The sequence below is a fragment of the Hirundo rustica genome, chromosome 3 (assembly GCF_015227805.2).
Source record: "Hirundo rustica isolate bHirRus1 chromosome 3, bHirRus1.pri.v3, whole genome shotgun sequence".
Lineage (NCBI taxonomy): Eukaryota > Metazoa > Chordata > Aves > Passeriformes > Hirundinidae > Hirundo > Hirundo rustica.
The window spans coordinates 64,412,875-64,436,360 of record NC_053452.1 but is presented as its reverse complement, the minus strand read 5'-3'; the positions used below and the strand labels follow the sequence as shown (position 1 = coordinate 64,436,360).

General features: G+C 39.5%; 1 protein-coding gene across 1 annotated transcript in view; it reads left to right on the top strand.

Moving 5' to 3' along the window:
- CLVS2 (clavesin 2) overlaps positions 1 to 23,486 on the top strand; it is a 56,777-nt gene that overhangs the window by 16,863 nt on the left and 16,428 nt on the right. The window lies entirely within an intron of this gene.

Below are 23,486 nucleotides of genomic sequence, written 5' to 3'. Positions count from 1 at the left end.
TTTCTGTTTCAAAATGTCAACTCCTATAAAACCCTTTGCTGTTTCACTGAGTGCTGTTGGGTCCAAAGCAGGAATTGGTGTGTGACTCTCAGTAACCCATAGACAGGAACTGTTTGATGCAGTACCTCTCTGCAGCAGCAGTGATTTGGAATCAGAACCTGGAGATGTTCCTTCTGACTTGTTTGGCACTGAAAATGGTGAGATGTGAAAATCAGTGGGATCCTCTTTATTTGGAGAGCCTAAGTCTACTTTTTAATAACGTTCAATTTACCTGTGTCATCAATCTATTTTATATATGCATCTTTCACATTTATCTCAAAAGTATACACTGGATCATTTTGTAATTATTCTATGAAACCAGTCTGACCTTTATTTTCCATGATACAAATAAATCCCCTGTGATATTATTGGTCTGTGCACAGTTGTCTTTATATTACTATCTTCTGCACATACTGCTCATGCATTTAGTTCCTTTGCCAGCAAAGTCTTACAGTGCTCCATCCACAAAACAATACAGTGTATAATTTTGTGGTTTTGGTTTATACTCCTTAGCAAGTGTTCACCTCCTTTGACAAATATTTTTTATTAATCCAATTTGCCTTTGGTTATAAGAAAATTTTGACTTTGTTTGTAAGTGATTGCTGTGCAGGAAGAGCACTGATGTCATAATTCACTAATGTTTAAAAACAACTATGGGAAACTTCTATGAGGGAAGCACCATAAAAAATGTGAAATTATATTGCTGGTGATGGTTTCTCTCATGTCATGTTTCCTAACCATAAACCAATTTAGGAAATTCAATTTTTGTGTGTTTTAATAGGCATAACTGTTTAAATAAGTGTTTCTTTGGTGGCGATCTAAAATAGTTCAGGAGGTGAAAGTTTAGATATATAACAAATGAAGAAAATTGTATATCTGAAGGAAAAAAGATGTATTAATTCTTTATAAAATATTACACTCCACTGAAGATAATATGCATAAAAAAAAAAAAAAAAGTGCTCCGTTCCCCAAAAAGCATTTATGTAGCCTTTTCCTGCATATTTTGCAAAGATCAGAATACGTTCTTAAAAAAAAATCTCTTCTTATTATGTGGAATATGAAAATAGTGCTTGTAATATTTTCTAGTGTTTTCTGTAATGAAAAGGATTGGATAGTAATGTTTTGTTTGCACATAATGAATATACAAACGTGGATATGGACTGAAGTGCGAGGTGGCTGAATGTATTGTCCTTTTTGAGGAAAAGAAATTTACATTCAATAAAAAAAAAAAAAAAAAAAAAAAAAAAAGAGAGAGAGAATTTCACTCCAATATCTGACACTGAGAAAGCCTCATGTCAGCATCTCCCCCAGCACAGTTCTGGCTATGCCGAGGCACTTGCTTGTTCTTATGGGTTACATTTTACGTTGTCCCTCACAGTATAGGTTTTGACTATGAAATATATATTCCTGTCCCTTATTTTATAGCACTGACGCTAATGACTCACAGTGTCACTGGAAAATGCAATCTTTAATCACCAATTAAAGACTGTGTTTTCAAATGTATTTGTTATTTCCCTGCTCTTTTTAGTTGGTTCTCATGAATACTTTATAGCTGTTAGAGTCTTTTGGGGTAGAGCTTCCTTTCTGAGAACAACCAGATTTCAACCCTTGGCTACTCACAACATTGAAAACATTTTCTGTTAAGAGAAAGTGATTCTGCTGTGATTCAGGGAAGGGCCTCTCTAAAGGTGTATTTCAACTGAAATTTTCATTAATTCTTACCTGACATTGCACTGAATGTGCCTTATTACCTACAAAAGCTTCTGACTTTGTAGGTAATGTGCCTTCATCTCATGCTAAGCTATTTGACCAAAAGTATAATTTAGAGTACTGCATTTTCTGGCTGAAGGCCACCGTGCAAAGTATAAAGAACCCAGGGCAAATCACCAAGTACGGGTAGTCCTCCAGTATTCTCCTCAGAAAGTCTTTGCAAGGTACAGCCAGTACTCTGAAATCTGCAGTGGATCTTTCTGGTCTTTACACAGAAACCCCATGGATTATGCTCCAGACACAGTGAATCCATGTAGAAACACAGGATACATGCAGTAATTCGAGGCACCAACCCTTTGCAATAGGGATTTTCAACCTGCAGAAGAGTATATGGTGAAAATGTAGATTCATTTTGTGAGGAAGATGGAAGAGGTTTTGAGGGATAGTGCTTAACAGAAGGAAAAAGAGGACACTAAGGATGTTAGGAGAAGACAGGATAATTATGAAAGGATAGAGCAAGGTGTTGGGCAGACCTAAAACCTGCCCTTCAGTTTAGATTTTTAAATGTTTCAGAGTAGACAATTATATTTCCTATTTTATAGCTGTTATCAATCTCATTGAGTAAAATGTCATCTCTAAAACAAATTTGTAGAAGCTATACTGACATACCATTGGAAAATAAAGATTAACAGTTTTGAAATCATAGCTGTCACACATCTGCTGCAGTAACTAACCTTTACCATAGCACCAGATATTTTCATTCCCCTCTAGTTTTAATCAGTGAGCACGCCGCCACAAAATGGTGACTTTGACAGGCACCAAGCATGCCTTTGAGACTGTGTTCTTCTTCAAATTCTTAATTAATTTTCCAGAAGAATTATGTGGGTTAACTCCAGCAACGTGTTTCCATTTTGAGGGGATGCAGTTAAATAGTTGTGATTGATGAGGGATTATGTATCAGTGAGAAGCTGTCTGAGCCTCTTAAACACTTATTTTCTCATCCTATATTTTTCAGTGGTGTAGAGATGCAGAACTGCAAGCAAGGTTTGACATATGTTTTGGGCATTAGCTGAGATCCATTGAGTCATGCTTTTCAAAGCATTTTGTTAGGAATATTGAGCAATTGATTTTCTCTGGAAAACATTAGGATACCTTCATAGTATTGCTATTGGTATGATCCAATTCTGTTCTCCACAGAAATTCAGCAGGAGTGCAATTTAATGAGACCAGTGAAAGGAATCTGACTGCTCTATTTATAGCACACTAATTGATCAGGGTAGCCGTGGTAGGAGGAAACTTCAGAGAAAATCAATGCAGTATCAAATGAAAGTAGCACACAACCCTTTAAAGACAGCTGTGTGAAAGCCAGTTAAGAATGAATTCATTTGAAGATCCATGGGAACATCTTGGACCATGTGTGTTCTTGCTTTAAATTGTAGGAATGAAGACAAAATAAGCAGCATCTACATGCAAGGTGAGCCTTACTATGCATTTTTTTATTCATCCTCTTGATACTCTGTCCCATTAAATCTTCTTTGGATTATTTTAGTTTTGTATGAGGACAGTAAATGTCTTCTTTTAAGAGCTCTCCTTTGACAACCTTCCCCTTTTTTTGTAACGAGGATGGCAGCCACACTGTGTAGGAGACCTGCAGAGCCTCTTGGTGGTGTGTCCAGCACCCAAGCACAGTTCCAGGTCTCATGGCTTTCGCTTAAATGCAGGGAGAAGATGGTCTGTCTACCTCCATTCTCATTCCTGTCATCAAAATACATGTGATCATACTAGGTTCATGAAGCATAACTGTTTGTACTCAGTGTTTCTTAGATCTGTGTAATCCTCCCCTAACTGCATTTATTCCTCATGAAATCTGCTAAAGTCCTGAATAGCCCTCTATTTGCCATTCCTGAAAATTATGGATTTGTGGCAGATCGTCCTCCTTTACTGGGTGTATCTTCATGCTATGGGCTGACTGCCCATCAGTACATTGCTTTTGGGCTGCTGTAGGAGGATGAAGCAAGAAACAAACTACCATGAAGATATTTTAGCAGTAACTTGTTTCAGAAAGAGTCAGAAAGGGAGCATATGTACACTTTGGTTACTTTGAATGTGCTTTTGGTTCTTGTGTTTGTACATAGACAAGTTTTACCCCTTCCCTAAAGGATGGCAAACACAACAATGATTACCAGCAAAGCTGTCCAGGCTGTCAGTATGTCTCCTTTCTTTCAATGCTTGAATGTGCTTGTGATTAAATGAATAAAAAATCTTGCTTTGTTTTACGGTGTGTAGGTTCACTTTCTGAGGAAGAATGCATGTACTTTTTTTTCAGTAGGATAACTAAAGGCATGGCATCATGAAGTAGATGCATGAATAATTCTGTTTTCCTGCTGCTTCATAAGAAAGAAGTAAACAATCTACACCTTCCATGAACAGGTAATTTCTGTGGGCTAATTTTATGTAGCACCAATAGCTAAGCATAGTAATGGTGCTACATCCTCTGTTCGTTCAGTCTGAGCATATGTAGTGGCATGGAGTTGTGGCTTAATTAGGTAGATGAATAATGTCAGAAATATTGTCAATTATCAATATGGTCTTCATCTTCCTTTAAGCCCTGACTGGGAATCCAGTTCCCAATGACATCAGCAGTTGCCGTGGTGAACTTTCATAAGCTAGTCTTTAATCTTTCATTAAATCGCAGGCTAGGAAAGCAGACATGAGGACTGAAATTTAAAAACGTGCATCTGCAGCACTGATGTCTTCCCTGAAAAACAGGAAAGCCACACTTCTGTGTTTTTGGAAGAAAAAGATAATTTGCTGAATTAGTGAGAACACTCTCTCAACCACTTACATTGTCTAAGCAACACTGTGCAAGGAGAATTTGCAAAATGTAAGCAGAGGGGAGATGCATGGGGCTTGAGAGCAGCTGAAATCAAATATGACAGAGCCTGAATACGATGAATGACTCAGCTCTGTCATGTGCAAGGCTTGAGAATGGAGGTAAGGCTGGCAGGTTTAGGACCTCTTTTTCTTGCTATACTGGGCTTTAGCTGGACATTTCTTAGAGCAACACAGTGCAAATTTAAGTTATTGTTCAGCAGGGCACTGGGGATATCTCCATATGAGCTACCAGCACAGAGGTGATGTGTGAATTCCTGCTCAGACTCTGACACATGGGAAAAGAAGAATGGGACAGAGGGCAGTGGCAGTCCTTCAGGGCCCATGTGGAGCAGGCTGGGTCTTTTTGAGAAACAGCTCTGGTTGGGAGGGCAAATGGAAACTGAGTTCTCACTGAGAAGCCCCCAAGTGTTTGGTGTGCTGAGCTGAGACTGGAAGAGTAGAAGTACCTGTGTCGTAAGGGACCTAAAGGTATAATATAAAGCTTTTGTTGTGGAACAGCTCCCCAATATAGCACTTTGGGCCAATATGTAACTGTCTCATTCTAGGCTATTTTGTCTAATAGGAGAAAATTATTCTTCCCCGCGAAGCTTAATGTGCTTATGCCATTAGAGCCCTGTGTCTCCAAGAATGCTATCATTGGAGCTGTTACTGGCACAGGTCTTCTCAGCAGTTCATTTCTGCACAGGTCTTGGTCTACCAATGCAAAGCTCTGTCCCTGTTCTGTTTGCTCTAAATCAATCCTGCCTCCTGTATGGGACCAGGTGCTGAGCCAGTGCTTCCCGGTGTTTAATCACTCAGTGCCTGCTTTTGGGGAAAAGAAGTACGATAGCGCTTTTTTTTTTTTTTTTTTTTTTTTTTTTTTTTTTTTTTTTTTTCCCACAGTAGAAATTATGGGAAGCCATAATTTTGCACTCTGCAAATGGAAAAAAAAAATCAAAGAGGCAGGGAACAGACCTACAACTGCTTTGTTCTATTTTGCAAATACAGAAAATGTAAAAGCAGAATCTGGAGGATATGTTTGGTTGTTTTCTTGGGGTTTTTTTACAGATTTTAAATTTGGAAATGATTTCCTTTAAGGTTGTGAAGTCTTGCTCACAAATCTTTTATGCTTTCCCTGAGGCTTTTTTTTTCCTGGAAAGGTTTTTGACAATTTAAAGTTCATCAGAAGAAGTACACTAAGCTGTAATTCATGTTTCTAGGCATTTTTACCCAAGGCTGTGCCTTCTCACACAGAGGAGCACACAGGTGAAACAGCAGAATGGAATTATCTTTGCCCAGGTGTCCTAGGGTAACTTTATGATGCCTGTATCCCCAATCGTCTGTTCTGTTTGTGCTGTATATTGAGTCCTGTGCCTTTAAGACTGGTTCTAAGAGCAAGGAGAAGCGCGGAGTTTGTTTTGAGAAAACTGCCCGACTCCTCCACATTCTTCTGCAGACGGCGTGTCCGGCGGAGGCTTAGAGAGACTGCAGGACAGAGATCTTTTTTTTCTTTGCTTTTAGTTAGTTTCAGCTAGCTAGGGCAGAGAATTTCCCTGGACTGTTTTTTTCCTTTTTCTTGGAACTGTTTAAACCTGCTCTGGACTGAAAACCCAGGGGAACACTGGGGGCTGCACCTGCGGCCCACCGGGGCCTGGACCTCGGCATTTTCCAGCAGCGCCGGAGGGACTGGGACTGAGGAGAGACTGAGAGAGAGCCGAGCTACACCCACGGCAAGGACTCTCTCAATTTGCCATCTCACTTCAGAAAGAGAGGTTTTATTGTTTCATATTATTCATTCTTTATACTTGTATGCACTTCATTTGTTTAGTAAAATAGTTTTTTCCACTTTTCTCCAAAGAGGGTTTTGGTTTTTTTTTCCAGACCGGTTAGAAGGAAGGGCCACGTGAGTTTGCTTCCTTAGAGAGATCCTATACAAGGGTTTTCTCCCAAATTTGTCCCAAACCAGGACACCAGGTTACAAAACAAGAGGCTATCTGTGAGAGCACTCTGTGATGTTTTCCTACCAGCATCAAATTCACACTTACATCCTTGAAAAATACCATTTGCTTGGATGACAGACTGTCACAGGGCTGGGACATAGGTTATTGCTGTGAGATGAGAGCCTTTTGGCGTTCTTCTGAGTCACTGGCACCATCTGTCCCTCTTCCTGAGGTAAGGCCGGATGGAACGAGCAGAGCCCTGGCATGCTGTTCGCTTTTTATTTGGCATTCCTGACCTTGCATCAGTTGCGGTCCGAGGTTGGGGGGGTTGGTTTGGGATGACTTGCTTGGTTCAACATTCTGCAGCGAAGCTTAGGCATAATCTGCTTTGACACACGTATTGTATTGCAGGAGGCATGTTTTGCTGCAAAGCAGATGGTTTCAAACTGAATGCTTTTGCCATTAGTGCATCATATTGGGCCAGGTGTTGCTTGTTTTCTCTCACCCCTCCTTGTTCAGAACCTTGATTTTCTTTTCAACACACAATAAAAACTTAGAAGGGAATTCAGTCAAGATTCACATAGATCACGGTTCTGGTCACCCAAACTGTCAGCCTGGTTTCCCTTTTTGCTTTTATTAGGTGGGTGATGTGTTCCTGTCCTTCCTCTCTTGGGTTTGATACTTTCAACACAGACCGAAATTCACAGCCCTGGGCTCATCAAACCAACATTGATTTAAAAAAACCTCAACCCTTAGAATAACTTCTAGGCAGCACAAAATGGGGCGGTAGGATATTAAAGATAACAGTCAGGTTCCCCACAACATTGTATGTGGAAAAACATAATGTTGGTCTTGCAGGCACTGTGGTGTTTACAGAGAAACCCAGGGCTGTGAGTTTGCTGGCTGCCTGCACTGTGAGGATTGCTGCAACACTAGGAAAAATAAAAACAGAGTGAATTTGAGCTTAGCGCTCATAGCTTTCGGACAAATAACAGTGATGGGTGAGGCTCGGCAGTAGAAGACACGAGTTGAGGTTGTATGCGTATTGACACAGGAATGACACTGAAATGCTCATAGGAAAAGGGAGTTCTCTAGGGATGATGTTCACTGTGAAGTGAGCAAGGAATAAGCGCTGAAGTCTCTGGAATGGTGAAAGGTGACCCACATCATTGAAGCCTGGGGAAGACAGCTGGTATGGATCAGGGAGACTGGAGAGAAGACAGAGAGGGTGGATAATGCAGCAAATGAGGTCATCCTGTTTCTTGAGCATTAACTGTAAAATCAAAATGGGATGAACAGCAAGTTATTTTAGAATGAAATGTACTTTATTGCATTTATATGTTAATGAGAAGGAGCAGGAGGGGTGAAAATAGGAGCTGTCACTGCAAGAAAATGTCATCAGGCATAGAGTTAGAGGAGTTTGTGCTGGAAAGTCAAATTTTCACTTAATTTCCCAGGTAACAGGTGACTGTGTTGAGGCTGGGAGGTGTCCAGTCTGTGAAATGCTACTTGGGGATGGAGGCTCCTGTTTGTGTCTGCCATTTGTTTTGCCCTCATTTTTTAAGTCCTAAAATAGATCTAATTTTCCATAGTATTACGTAACAGTGAGTCAAACCCAGCTTTTAAATATCTTTAATTAGTTTTAACAACCAAATTTCTAGTTAACACGCTTAAAGTAGTGAATGCTGCTCTCCATCCTTGCAGAAAAGTCTCAGTGGTTACCTGCAGTGAGTGTGTGGGTGACTTTCACCAAAATTCATCCAAACCCTATTTCCTCTTGAGCTAGACAAGATGCTCCAGTGCAGGAGGTCCAAACTTTCCCATCCATGATGCAGGTGTCTTTCTGTGTCTTTATGTCTTCTCTCTATTCTCTGTGCCCATCTTCATACACCTGCAAGCTCTGGTGCAGCTTCCTGAGTTCCCAAAGCCCTCCAGCTTTGGGGAGTTGGCAGTAGTTGCCTGTCCATGGAGATCATCAGAGTTGGTGTCAATTTGATGTGGATTTAAACAAAGCTAGGCCTGCCATGTTGGACAGAGAATTACTTGCTTGAATTTCAAAATTTTGGTTTGTGGTTTGATTCTTGCTTCAGGCATTATTTCAGGTCTCTCATTCGAAGAGATCTTCTCTATCTGGCTGGAAGCCATGTCCAGGGCAATGCAGTATGATCCTCGCTGGGAGTACTTTTCATCTGCAGAAATTGTACATGATGCACATACTTGTGCACATGCTTTGATAGTAAATAGTGTCTGTACTTGCTATTGTTTTGTGTAGTACTGAAAAGCACATGCCAGTATGATCAGGGAAGAATTATAGCTTGTGTGGACTACATAAAACTATATACAGGCTGCTGATCATGCAACAATGCATCTTTTTTATAAACTTTTTACTCTGTTGGAATACACATTGTAAGGTCTTTGCACTGATGCTGAGTTATATTAATCTGTCGACACTTGTTTAACAACAGTGTTGTAGAAAAGATAACTTTTTTGCAAACACATCTACATCTGTATTTATGTTAGTGTCAAAGAAAACCAACACAATGAGGGAGAGTTTTACTTCAAAAGTATAAAATGCTTGTAAATATTTTTTTTTTGTCTCTGTGAAATGCAAAAGCATGCAAAGATCTTGCTCACATTTTTTATTTACTATGAATTCAGCTTGTCTGTTAATCTAGTTCCTATTCCCTCTGGGATCATGCTGTTCACCTTACTGATGATAGGGAATAAGTTGTTTTTATTATATGCATATGAAGCCTCTTACATAGAAAAGCCATTCACTAGATAGTCAGCAGCAAAGAACTGTTTTCAGACAGGTACATTGTTTGGAAAAAGGAGACTCACATAGCCCATATGAGTTACTCTTTAAGACTATCAGAAGTAGTTGTCATCATCAACATTTACAACCCTGCATGTGGATTTAATTTATTTTTGGTTTATCAGTTAGTACTCAGATTGGACTTGATTCTCACCTGATGCAGAGTCCAGCTCCTCAGAGACAGTTAAGTTCTGTGATTGAGGGTCTCCAAAATCCCTGCATGCTCTCACTAGATCTGCTGATCAGTGAGCTCTGGAGTCCTTCACTTGTAACTGATATTCAGATCTGGGCTCTTCTCTCTCACTTTCCCCATTTACCAAATGTCGGGCTCTTGGTTGAAACCTTTGAGTTACCTGCTGAATTAACTGGAATACGGACAAAACTTAAATAATTAGTTATAACTTACCTTAAATATAAATGACAATACATTTCTCAGTGCTGTTGAAAAGGAACTGAATGATGCTGAAGACCTGATGGCTAAGAAAGTCATAATGATGCATATTTTGCATGGAGAGCTGTTTATATCTTGCAGCCATTTCTAGTCACCATTTCAGCCTATACAGAATATGGACAAAAAAAATTTCAACAGAGATTATATGAACAGATACTAATTTTTGTTAAAAAAAAACTATTCAGGAGAGGTCACTATAGTGGACAAAAGCATCTCTCAGGACTCCTCAATATTTATTTACACAATAGACCTCATAGTGCTTGAGTAGCCACTCTGTTTAATTAATGGCATTTAAAAGGTTTAATCTGTGCAATGAATAGAATTTTAAAAATCTATAGCTAATATTTGAAAGTGAATATGTTTGTTTTGTATGAGGCATAATAATTTGACATTGCTTCACGTTTTCCTGGGTTTCTTGCTGGTTTATAATGGGCAGCTGCCAGTGGACAACATCTCTAAGAGTGTGTAATTATGTACTAATGTACTAATAAAACAGACATGCCCAGGGCTGCTCTATTCTGCTGTAGTGCCTATGTCCTGAATATTATTATTTTTCTTAAGCAAATAGTGACATTCAAAGGTCATTTTGGAAATGGTGCTTGATTTCTGTTTACTTTCCAAATTCTTTAGCAGAGGGATAGTGGCTATAACTTACTCTAACTGTTTCACAGTATAGATAACGGAGTTTCTCCTCCATGAATGTTTCTGGGTGCTGGTAATTGTGCAGTATAGATGCTGCTTGGGATTTTTTAGAATGTTATTTTGTGTATCTTGGTACTTTTTATGGTACATTTTGTTAAGGAAAGGCCCGTCTTTGCTGTCAGAAATGATGGAGTACACCCGAAGCAGTCAAACTACTGCAAGTCCACAGCGAGTTCAAGTGAGTGAGCTGTATATGAAGAATATTACTTTGGAGATCATAGGTGATCCTGCACTCACCCCTGCAGGCTGATGGAGCAGGACTAGAATGTCACAGAGTTGGTCAAGCTCATCGACCCACTTGCTATAAACTCTTATAACACTCGTAGCAATGACATGATCACGTCTTACACCGGATAAGTTGTCGTGTCTGGTGTTTTCCAGTTCTTGATGACACTTCGAGGCAGTTGAATGCTGCTGTAAAAATGCTGGAGTCAGCTGAATGTATAGAGAGGATTTAGATAGGCAGAATGAGATTCCTTGAGTTGTTATTTGACCAAGTCATTGCGGTTAATGCTTCACCATCTACTGTGGCACCATGGGACTTTATATACCCAGAAATGATCAAGAACCTTTGTTACTTTTTTCCTGCTGAAAGCTGTCAGCTTTAGTGAGCACACCAACTGTTCAGATGTGCTGGAAGTCTGGGGCAGAGTTGAGCTGGAGGAGAAGAACCAATTACTAAAGTGCCAACAGCTGTTGGGCATCACTTTGGGCTCCACCTGGAGGTCATTCTGCATGACCTCACTTTGCAGGTGAGGTCTGTCACAGTCACAGGACTGGGTGATGAAATTTGCAGCAGTGTGACAGCTTAAAATAGCAAAGCAATCTGTTTGAATACTTGAGGGTGTCTTGGGACACACAGGATTGTGCTTGTCTGTGATTTATTTCATCACATAACTCTCCATATCAGGGCTGCATGAAATTCAGTTTCTGGTCCTGGTGTAAGCTTGTGTTGTGATCACAGGAAATAACAGAACAAAGTCTGTTAGAATAGCTCCAAGAAGCTTCATTCTTATCTACAAAAACAAAGGCTGTAGTTCTTCTAAAAATTTAAACAGAAACGTAATAACCTTTGACTCTAAAGCCTTTCTAAGAAGAATCACAGATTTTCCATAATGACTAAAAGAAAATGTTTATGTAAAATGCCTCCCATCTAGAGATTTTTTTATTTGAAAAGTAACAAATGGGTTAAAATTGAAGCATTTGATTTAGGGAAAGCAGCCAACATTGAGTGGAGCATTCAGACACCTCACGTCCTCATTTACCTCTAGGCTGCATCTGTTCCTGTCTTCAGGAGAGACTGTTGTGCACTATAGGAAAAAATATTTCAACTAAATGACATTGTCTTTGTAAGGAAATGGAAGCTTAGAGTGCTCAAACTACAGCTCCTAGGGCAGTAGCAATAGCTAGCAAGAATTCTGAGATAATTTCCGTCCTGCTTTTTTTTTTTTTTTTTTTTTTTTTTTTTTTTTTTTTTTTTTTTTTTTTACATCTACCTTCCTTCCCTCTCTCCATCCAGTGAACTCAAATTCTAAGGTAGCCTTTGCATTTTGTATACTGGCAGAGATTTAGCTGCTGTGTTCTTGTCACAGAACATTTAAATATTCATGCTGCCTTTAATTTTAGTGATGGAAGACTATAGTGAATACGATGATGCAGGAATATGGGCTCAGAAAATGGAAGATTTTTTAATGCTTTGGCTACGTGTGAGCAGAGCTGACTGAAGTACTGCTTTAAATTATCTGTTTCAGTAAATACACAGCCAGGAACTTTAAATGGCTAAGTATACAGCTGGTGTCTGATATCCAGAATGTGGTTCGAAGTGTTGTTTATTCAGGATGAGAACAGGTATTATAGGTCTATAGTACTCCACTCTACACATATACACCCATCAGCAAATTTCTTTGTCTGAATTGCCAAAACTAAGGTTAACAAAGAAACATTAAAAATTATTGTACGGTTATTCCAGGTTGGATTGAATTACATTTAAGGGAATTTAAATGATTTATCTGCGTGTTTCTTATTTCCCTGTGTGCTGGCAGTAGGCAGCCTGTCCCCTCACTGCCAGCATTTGACTGATTATTTGGTCTCTTGCTTGATCTCTTTTCCTTTTCGTTTATGTATAACTTATTCTAATGCTTTCCCTTTTTAATATGGTAACATCAATTTTGTTTAAGGTCTGTGAACTAATGTGAATTAAAAGTCAAGCAGCAGCAGCTCTAATACATAATTGATCTACCAGTAGGGCACGAAGAACTGATTCTGGTTCCTAGACAGGAAATGCCTTTTTTGTCCTATGCTGATAGTCTGAGCTCTTAAATCTATGTTAAAATGAATAGGCTACTGGAAATTTCCAAATTATCCATGTTAATAATTTTTTGAGATATTTTGCTGTTTGAGGGATAATGATTTTTATGTTCAAACACAGACACACATGCACTCTGACATATTCCTTTTCGATTTCAGTGCAGTTCTGTTTGTTGTCAATTGAAGATGTCTAGAAAATGTGGTACATTTTGAGTCTGTATCTGCATCCTGCTGTGACCCCACACTTGTGAATACCTAACAGATTTTGCTTGCTTAAACTATTTTTTTTGTACATGTGTAAGAGCTTTGCAACACGGTCTCAACAGCAGCATCTTTTTGTGAATGGATAGGTTGAAAGAGGCCATGTGTGCTTATATTAGCATTGGCTCTGATTTTATTTCAGCTTGTCCTGTGTTGCTGAGGAGCAACTCTTGACTGTTGAGTTAAGCGGAGGTAGAAGCTTGTTTACGGTTTAATGTTTAATAATATTCTCACTGAAGTGAGGAGTTTTGTGTTTTCAGCCTCCTTCTGAGGTACACATGGTGGTCACAGCAGGGGCCTTTACAGCTGTAGCATGAACGACGTGGATGACGGCTGCACGCTTGTGGCACTAATAGCATGGATGTGCTGGATAGCATGGCACGAAGCCTTGTGTGGTGCTGATGGATGGGAAGAGAGAGACAGCCAGCAGGGTGTCTCTGCCTTCCATTAGGTCCACTCATGCATGCCATATGCCATCATCCCCGTACTGGGGATTTAATTCTCCTGTTAGCATCAACCACTAGCACTGGAGCGACAGGAGGAAAGCAGAAAATTTAAGCCATGCTGCAGAAGAGGGCTGCAAATCAGAATGTGCTTAAATCAGAAAAGTAGAATGGAAGCTGAGGGAAAGAAGATATTTTTGCATATATTCTTATGCTTCCTGTAAAAAGTAGGTTACACTGGTCTAGTGTATTGCACTTAAGGTGCTACAATTTGAATAAGGTTTTAGCAGTAGAGCAATAAACTTTTTGCAATCTGTAGTTATAAACATCTGAACATGTTACATATGCAAAAGCAATGTCTTTATATATAATGCTATATTTAGAAAAAATACATACTTTCAGATGCAACCGCCCTTTGTTATGTAGCTAGAGCTAAGAGCAGAGCAGCAAATTGTCAGTTTCAAAATGGAAATTGAACTTCTTTCCTAGAGGTGCCGTTAATGAATGGAGGTAATTTGACTGTTGCTGACTTTCCCTGGTCTGTGAGCTGCCTGTGTTGCCCTCTGACATTTCTGAAAAGGTGGGCTCACTGGTGGGTGCCAGAACTGGGGAGGCAGCTCATTCCCAGCCTTTGGAAACTGAACTTGTTCATTGCTGTGCAGACAGCTTGGCAGTGGCTAAGTTTTGTTAACCTGGTTCAGGGAGTGTGATGCATGAAATGTTAGAGTTTGCAGGTAAGATAAGCCTTTGTTCAGGTGGAGAAAGCCAAGCACATTTTTGACAGACAGCTGTTAAGATGAGTGACTTCAGCCAAGCCAAGAAGTTTGAGTAACTTGCGTAGGGTAAATATTAACATCTACTGGCAAATAATTTTTTAATTGCCTTTGAGGAGTCTATCATCGCACTGGTTACTTCTGCTGGTTAGGAATTTCAAAAATAGCATAGCTTTGGTAAGTGGTTTGAAAAATACCAGGTAAAAATACAATTTAACCTTAGTGATTTTATATTTTTCATCAGTGTCTAACTTGTTTAGAAGTGTGTGCTCTTATATGGTTTCCTTATGTCCAGAAGGACCTTTCAGTGTTTCATTTTGTTGCCATGGCCTCCGATCCTGTCGCTGGGCACCACTGAAAAGAGCCTGGCTCCAGCTTCTTATACCCTCGCTTCAGGTGTTTATTGCTGAGACACCCCTGAGTTTTCTCTCTCCTCCATGCTGGACATTCCCAGCTCTCTCAGTCTCTGTCCATATGAGAGATGTTCCAGTCCCTGAGTCATCTTCCTGGACCTCTGCCAGACTGTGTCCAGTATGTCTCTGCTTTGAACTGGGAAGCCCAGCACTGGACCCTGCATTCCAGACAGTTTCAGAGTTGAGTTCTTTTCTCTGTGGGTATCTGTGTGATGTGAACTGAGGCTACTGTTGTTTTCTCTTGCTGAAAATACATTCACATGGATTCCACTTTTATCTTAGCATTAAAGATATCTGCATTTCTGGTTTTGGTCTCCCAACTCCTTGCACATGAATTTTCAAGAGTTTCAAAAGTGTGATTTTAGGAGAGATCCTACCATCACATTTCTTCATTACTGGCATATCCCGATAGCACAGCAAACACATTAACCTTCTCCTAGATATGAATGGTAAAACCTGCAACTATTTATTTTCCCAGTTGTTGTGAATCTCTGTTTTTTACTGGAAGATTTCCTCCATGGAGTCTAGTACAGAGACAGCCATGCTTATATGGCTTTACAGAGGCAGGGGGTTGATGTCTGAAGTTAGAATTCAACAACAGAGATTTATTGTGCTCTACAGTAATAACTTGAATGACAGTTCTCCCTCAAACAATATTGAAATTCCCTGAACTCCTACATATATTGCATGTGTGCACCACCAGCAGTCGTTCAGGAGTGCAAAAGAAGAGGGAAGCTGAAATGGAGCTAGCATGTAGGAAATCATATCTTTTCAAGCACCTTTGTAAAGATAAAGTGCAGCTGAGCAGTTCAGACTAAGGTTTTCTTTAAAGCTGAAAGGCTGAAATAAATCTTCATTCTGTACTATGACAAAGAAATTTGAACACTTTTTTGGAACTGGGAATAGATTTGTCCTGTGGGGAACTGACCTCTTGAAACTAAGTATGCTGCATAGTTCATGATACCTCTACCCTTAATAAAATATAATACTTAGTAATGGATCTCAAGTCAATATTCAATTTCCTCAATAATTTAAAGTTTAATTATGCTGCATTCTAGATCTCAGTGGCTGTCCTCAGCTGATTTTTCTTAAATCACTATCGCTCCAATTGTACAGTTCGGTTCAATCCTCAGGACTGTCATTTGCATGCAGTGATAGATTAAAATTGAAGGGCTAAAATGATTACAGCTCTTAGTGCTTACAGTGATGGAGATTGATTCCTCATGGTATGAGGAAACACATGGCTCATGAAATAACTCTTGAAACACTATAGTTTTCAGTTTATTGTATTGTTGTAAATTGAAACTTACAAAGGCCTAATCCAATTTTAGTGCATCTTGCCTGAAACCGAGAGTTACGTTTTTGGAGGAGCTTCGAATAATAAAATTGTAGGCACCAGTTTAGAAGTTCTCCATTTCCAGGGGAGAAAAATGAATATTATGGTAGGAGAAATAGGATCTTCCCACTCAGTAACTTACTGGCACTGGATAGCTATGCAGTGCTATTTCAAAACGTGCATTTTGCCTCTCTGTGGGATCTTCTTCACCTTATCCCTCTGCAGACCTGTGCGCCCCATTGCCTGGACAGTTTCAGATTAATTTCTTGCAAATTTTGACAGAAGTCAATCCTGAACTGAAAATCTTTAGGCTGGATCTGGTCCTAGGAGAATGTCAGCTCGAATGATACGTGAAATTAGATGGAAGACATAAGATTTGATATTTATTTACCCTATATGAGTTTAGGTCTGAAAAATCAGTCTTGACGTGTGACTGTAAAACACGGGTCCTCCATGCAGAAATACTTTATATTTCTCTTTCCCTACCTTCCTGTGAAAATTTTGAAAAGTGGCTAGAGAGGGAACAAGATGAATATTTTTTGTCTTGTGAATCATATTAGTATCTTGATATCTCTCTCTCAATTACTTTTTTTTATTTAATCTCCTCTGCTCCTCAGTTTTATCTTATTTCTATGGTTTCTGCCTTGCCTTGTTTCTTTCAAACCTCATCTTAACATTATCCGAAAATACCCCTTCATTCCCAGGTGTTGTTTAATCTACACATATTTGAAAGTGGTCAGGTACAAGAAAGGGGGCTGGTATCTGATAGCTACTAATGCTCCTCTTTGAAATGACCTCAGGCCTGTGGGAAGCTTTCTGCATGATGAAAAGCATCCTGACAGTAATCCTGTGGTCAGCAGTTTGGCAGAGACTGGGGGCTGTTTGGACAGTCTCACTGACAAAAAGAGGGTGACTTCAGGACGGGGGTGGTACAAGCTGAGATGCTGGTGTGGCCATTTCAGCTCTTGCTATGAGGTTCCTGGCCAAAGACTTCTGCCTTCAGGAACTGTAGTATGGAATCCTTTACAAAGAGTGATTTTCCATGTTATTTTTATTCCACCAGTATTATGAAAGTATTGCTACTGTATTTATGCACAGCAGTTTGCATAGTGTTTTTTTCTCTTTGTTTGTAATTTTAATCTAATAAGACATTCACAAGCTGCCTGGAAAACAGACCCTTTTTTTTTTTTTTTTTTTTTTTTTTTTTTTTTTTTTTTTTTTTTTCCCTTATGGGAATTTCCATGGAAGAAATCACCATCTAATAATTGTCTATTGTAAAGAATGATTTTCATCACAGGGTAGAAAACAGAATAGAAAAACCCATTTCCACCCTCAGTCCTACTCTTTTTCTGGCTTTGCCTATTTGGAAAAGAGCATCAGGCTGTAAAAATTTCTGGGTTCCTTTCCCCCTTTTTAATATCTCACATTCCAAATTAAGTGTTAGAAAAGAGGCAGTGCTGATTGTTGAAAACAGTATTGTTCTTGAAAAACAGCATTTTTCATTTCTTCTTTAAAATTAAAGCCTTCTTTTTCAAGGTTTAAGCTAAAAAAGTAGGCCAAGAACCAGTGTTCAAAACTCCAAATCCCCATCAAAATGAAGAAAAATTTCTAAAAGGATTTCACAATTTCTAATTAATACTTAAAAAAAACCTCCAAAAACCTATTGAAGGTAATTTGCAAAGAAATAATTTCAAATTAAAATGAAGGTTTTACACAAAATACTTCTTTTATCAAGTCCACCTAATTAAAAATTGAGAGTGATATAATCCCTTTATCCAAACAGTGAAAGCAAAAAAAAAAAAAAATCTATGTAGGTTTTAAATTTTAATATATATAAGCATGCAGACACATATGGTCAAATTAGTTTTAAATCCCACCTAATTAATTTAAACAATATATAATTTTTATGAGTAGCATGTTAAAATGAAAGGTGGAAGACTACTTGAAATTAAAACAAATACTTCAGTTAAAAAAAGCAATATTCTCACTAGATGGATACCATCTCTCTTCTCATTTCATTCAACTTAACATAGTTCTATATGAGCTGTAAGAGAACATGACTAATAGAAATGAAAAGGACTGCCAAAAGTCAAATTGCTTCACTGGAAGCTTCTTAGCAAAATGACAACATCCAGTTCTAGATAATTAAATCTTATTTTGTAGGAATGTCACTGAATGATGTTCATTTGCCTTTAGGTACTGTGCGTTTGGTTGAACACAGTAACAAAAATTTATTTGGGCACTTTTTGTTTGTCGTGGAAATGGCTCAGCATTATATAATAAAAATTAAAAGCTCAGACTAGGAGAAAACATTTTAGTCTTACAAAGGGAAATCACTAGTGCAGCTGTTCCAGGGGTCAAGCAAAATTTCACCACCTGAGACTTCTTTTATGGATCTGAATCTTAAAGAGCCTTAACAGAGAGGTACAGAGTGAAGGTCTCCTGTTGTTAGACAGCCTGAAGCTTAGCTTTTTCAGAATTTACTAATTTTCTCAAAATGAGTTAGGGTGTTTATTGCCTGCCAGTCTTGTTGCATGTTTGGTGATTCAAAGGTGTCTACCAGCTTCCAATCTAGTTGTGTTCCTGGTCAGCTTTCTCTCCTCTGTTTCGGTGTCATCATTGTCCTTTGTTTTGAAAGGTTCTTTCCTCACCTGTTATTTATTCTCCCTAGTGTGTTTAGCATCTGTTTTCTTACAAAAATCCAACCTAAACTCTTTTAGATGCCAAAGGTTCACTTTCCAGTGATCATCCAGTCCTCAGTATGGTTTCCAGTCATGTTTGAGCATCGGTGATCAGTCTTGACATAAAAGTTTGCTTGTTTTGAGGCATTGCAAGTGCTTATGTCATGTATGGATGCTGGCAGGAAGTCTGGTATTAGGAATGCCTTGTTCTTTCCTACCTTCGGTGAAAGTTACAGTTTGGTAGCAAGACGAGTGCCATTTCCTGATGTTGATGGCTGTGACTCTCGGATCCTCTGGTAGTTCAGCTCTTGGATACTACTAAGCTTGTGAACTATTCCTTCTAGTCAGAGCCTTTTCTTTCCCCGAGTTTCCATAGTCTTCTCTTTAACATGCTAAAAATTAACATGCATTTTGTAGCAGACAGAATATTTCAGTTTCTTTCTAGTGGAAATTTCCATTACAAAAGATACTATTTTGGTTCATCGTAATAATTTTTTTTTTCTCCCTGAAGTGCTTGACTTTTCAGAAAAGCTAAAGGAGGACTAAGGTATTATCTTCAGCATTAAGTCTTAAGTCACAGTTAAGATATTAATGGTTTTATATCCTTTCTTTGAACTTGCAATTTTTGTTATGAAGATACAGCTGTTGCAGTTTTGACTTTGTTGCCTCTAGTTGTCTGAAGATGCTACAGCCTGAATTCATCAGAGAACCTAGGTGCTCTGGATCCACAGATCCTTAAGTAAAGGGTGTGAGTGTACTCATTATATTTGTCTAGACTGTCCTTTGAAGGATGTTTCTAGACTGTCCGCAAACAGTTTCACTGCGCATAAGGACAGCAAATCCTCAAAAACAACCCCAGAGCACACATACCCAAACACTCTCTCGGTCATAATATGTGCAAGGTGTGTCCAGACAGTCTGTCTGCTGTAGATGTGCAGCATACTTTTAAGGCTCTGATGACAATGGGCTGCCAAGGCACCTTTGGGCACACAGTGGTCTCAGCAGTTTCTGAGACTACACTTCTAAAAGCTGTGCAAACAAATTTGATTACAGTACTGAGTTCAGCTAGGAGGGCTGCTTCATTAAAAGTAGACTTCAGAGATTGAGATGTAGACACAATGCTCAGGGAGTGAAGAATGCTGTGGGCTTTAAGAAGTTCCTTGATGTTTTGCATTTGGTAAAGATAAAAAATGTGGGTCATTTTTAGGATATGATAACAGCAGTCCTGACACCATTAAGAAGGCTCACATTGGTTTTCAGGAGGAAGCTGGCGCTTTCCTAAGTGTTGTTGAAAATGTCATGTACTGGTTTTGCTGTTACTACCTGTGCTGCAAGAGTTCCTGCTGGCCAAAGTGGAGCAGGGGACCCTCTATGAAGCCCCTCTTGAGAGCGGACTCAAGTGATGGCTGTGCCCAGCTCAGGGTGGAATGTGGTGTCTGGCAAGTGGAAACCTTGGCTTCTTAGCATGTGCCAAGGCTGGTAGCAGGCAACAGCAGCTGAGTCCTTGGAGAGGAAGCCTGTAAAGATAGTTTGTATAAATTGTGTTTGGCAGAGAGGTTAAAATTGCTGTGCTGTGAGTCCACAGAACCATTTCTCAAGAGATGGAAACCCAGGGAGGGGTCACTCTGTGATACTGCCGATGCACTGGGAGTCCCCCAGTGCTGCAGACAGTAGTGTTGGGGCATGCATCTTCCTTGGCAGCCTACTGCTAGTTGTCACTTGGGCTTGTGGTCTCTGATAGTAACTGCCTGCTTGTCTGTGTCTGTGGCATGGCCATGTCACAAACTGTGTTCATCAGAGACGAGCAAAGTTACATTCTGCTGCTGAAACAGAGGTTACATTGAATGTGAAGAAAAATCCACCCACTGTGTATATGTTTGGTAATATCCCATCAGATTTATTACTTTTGCAGTCAGAAGCACAGCTCACTTTACAGCTGATCTCTCTTACTGTTTTCTGGCAAGAGATTTCTCTTAGAATTCATGTGATTCATGGGTTACAGGCTCATCTGTTGAAGTATAGTATGTCTGCAGAAGCAGTTGTGACTGCCACCATACTTGTAACCTAATCTACATAAAACCTCAGAAGAGTCAGTGGTTTGAAAGAAATTCCTACCTGCTGTCACCGAGACACACAAAGCAGTCACACGCAGACAAGAGATTTTCGCAAGGCAGAGGTCTTTCAGAACCAGTTCCCAGCTGAGAGAGCGGAGAGAAGAGACCCCTTTGTTTATTTCTTACTTTTTATACATTTGTGGGTTTAGCAGAAGATTGGCTTTTTGGGGTTTCCACCCCTCAGCCTCAGTGGCCAGACCAATTGTCAGTTACAATTGTTTTCAGGTTAGAAATATGCAAACAAAGGACAGAGAATGAAAAACAAAGGATTTGTTTATGTTACATCTGTGGGAAAGGTAGAAAACTGCTCTTAATATTGTACAATAACTAAAAAGATCTGACTCTATTTAAGAAAATCAAAAGGCTCAGAAAAACCAGGGTAACAACCTGCTGTTTGTGTAGGATAACCATCTGTCTGGCAAATCCCCATGTGGAAATCAGGTACATCTGAGAAGACCAAGACAACCTTCTGACACCTGTTTCTCCAGCAGATTGCTCCAGTAGTTGCTTATTCTGCTTTTTTTTTTTTTTTTTCAGTAGGTGCTTTTGAGATCTGCTTTTGGATCTACTTTCAGCAGCTTTTGAATGCTAGTTTAAGCACTGTGTACAATGCAGGATCATTCTGACCAAATCACCCTTTCTCTTTTTTTGACACTAATTTTTTGGGGTCCTAATTACACCTTAGGAAGTGCTTCTGAATCTGGGCACCTCAGTTCTGTCACGGAGACTGATAAATACCCATTTTCTTTAGTTTCAGAAAATGCTTCAGAATTTCTGAGAAACACTGAAACAAGCCGGCTTTTAAGATCAAGCGGCATCTTCTAATTTTTCTTCTCTATGTGGATCATTCCACATATATTCATCATCCTCCATGTAAATGGTTTCCAAGATGCAGAAGATAGTAGATGTGTCAAAGTGGTACTTTTTAAGGATAATCCTTTTGTCTGCTGGAAATTTTATATCTTTAAAAAGATACAGAGCATTCTGAGACCACATTAGAATACAAATGCCTTTGGCACTTGGCTCTGAATCTGTTTGTACATGTCAGTTTGCCTATTGAGATCTTCTTATTCCCAAATTGTCCTCAGTTTCTGTGTGACTCTCAGCTCTGCTGAGATTTCTGCAGCTCTGAGTGTGTGTTCTTTTGTGCATGGTACGCAGCATGGAGCACCGGATTTCTTTGCTGGAGAGCCAGCCGTCATAATCCAAATAAACACAACCTTCTGTAGATGAATTGTGTCTCCTGTATCTAAAGGTTAAGGTGTCATCCAGTGATTTATCCTCCCTAATGGATTTGTTGGATCACTATGATACAAACATAATTTACTACCTTTTGCACAACATAGCTGTGTCCTCTGTGTGGTGTTTGGGGATTTACAATACTGAACAGTGTGAATTATGTGTCAAATTATCAACCATCCTGTTTGACATTTATTAAGTGCTGACAGGAATTGGGCATTTAGCAGAATGAAGCTCCTGCAGCAATCTTTTGATAGGATTGTTTTCTTTCAAAGTTGCTGTTAATCAAAAGTTTCTGGAGAGAAGATAGGAAACAGACCATTGATTGCATTGGCTGTTGCGCTCTGGCCGGCCAGGTATGAGTGGTATGTGTTGTGGTTGTCATCCTCCCTGTAAATCATTGTCAACGTACTGCCTCCTTGATGGAAAATCCAGCAAGTTGTTACAATTTGAAGGCAAGAGGTACCTTGCTGTAAAGAGCCCCTGGGTTTGGCATGCCTGACACAGGCTGTGAATGGATCCTTGGAGTGGAGTAAGTGATAAGTTCTCCATTGTTCCCACAGGTCTAAACACATTTGCAGAACTAAAGAGGTTCTGTGGATATGCAGTCAGTTTCACTTTGAAGTATATCCCTATCTGGAAATAATTAATGGAAGATTCCCTTCCTGCAGTTTCTGTCTTTCTTTTGTGACAGTTCTTGATTGGCTGGAATAGTTGATAATTCTTTTCTTGGCCATTTTGTTGTTGTGTGCTGCATGTACCTATGCTTCCAGTGGTGCTTTGCAGATTGCATAGAGGCTGCTGGGTGCTTCTATAGGGCCTCCTCTCTCATCTCCACAGGAGGCGAAATAGCTCTATTTGCACAAAGCACCACGTCAGAACTTTTGATTACCTCCTTTTGAGCCTTTGATCCCAGCCTGCAGTTGCCTTTGTTGCATCCACATAGGAGGAGGAAGAGGAGGAGGTAACATCCTTTCAGATGTCCATGTTTGTTACCTGTATGGTCAAAGGGGATCTGCTGCTGCTGCTGTGAGGAACCTGTTTTTGGTCTAGGTGACTACCATGGCTCCCTATGCTGTGTCACCTGCTGAATTAAGCTTCAAATGGAGGCCATTAATTTAGTAAGTCTGTATATCTAAGAGAATGTTCACTGAGAAAGTTCTGACATAAGCCATGGAAACAAAAGGGGACATGCATCAACCGCATCTGTTTACACCTCTTTCCTCCTTCCTCAATGGTGCAACTCTAGGAAAAACAAAAGCTGCTTATTGCAATGTTTGTGGTTTTGATCAACCAGGCAAAGACAAAATGAGGACAACACAAGGAACTTAGAAATTGTATTGCAGGACAGAGTGGCTGCCCTCCTCAAACCGCTAAACCCTCTGGCA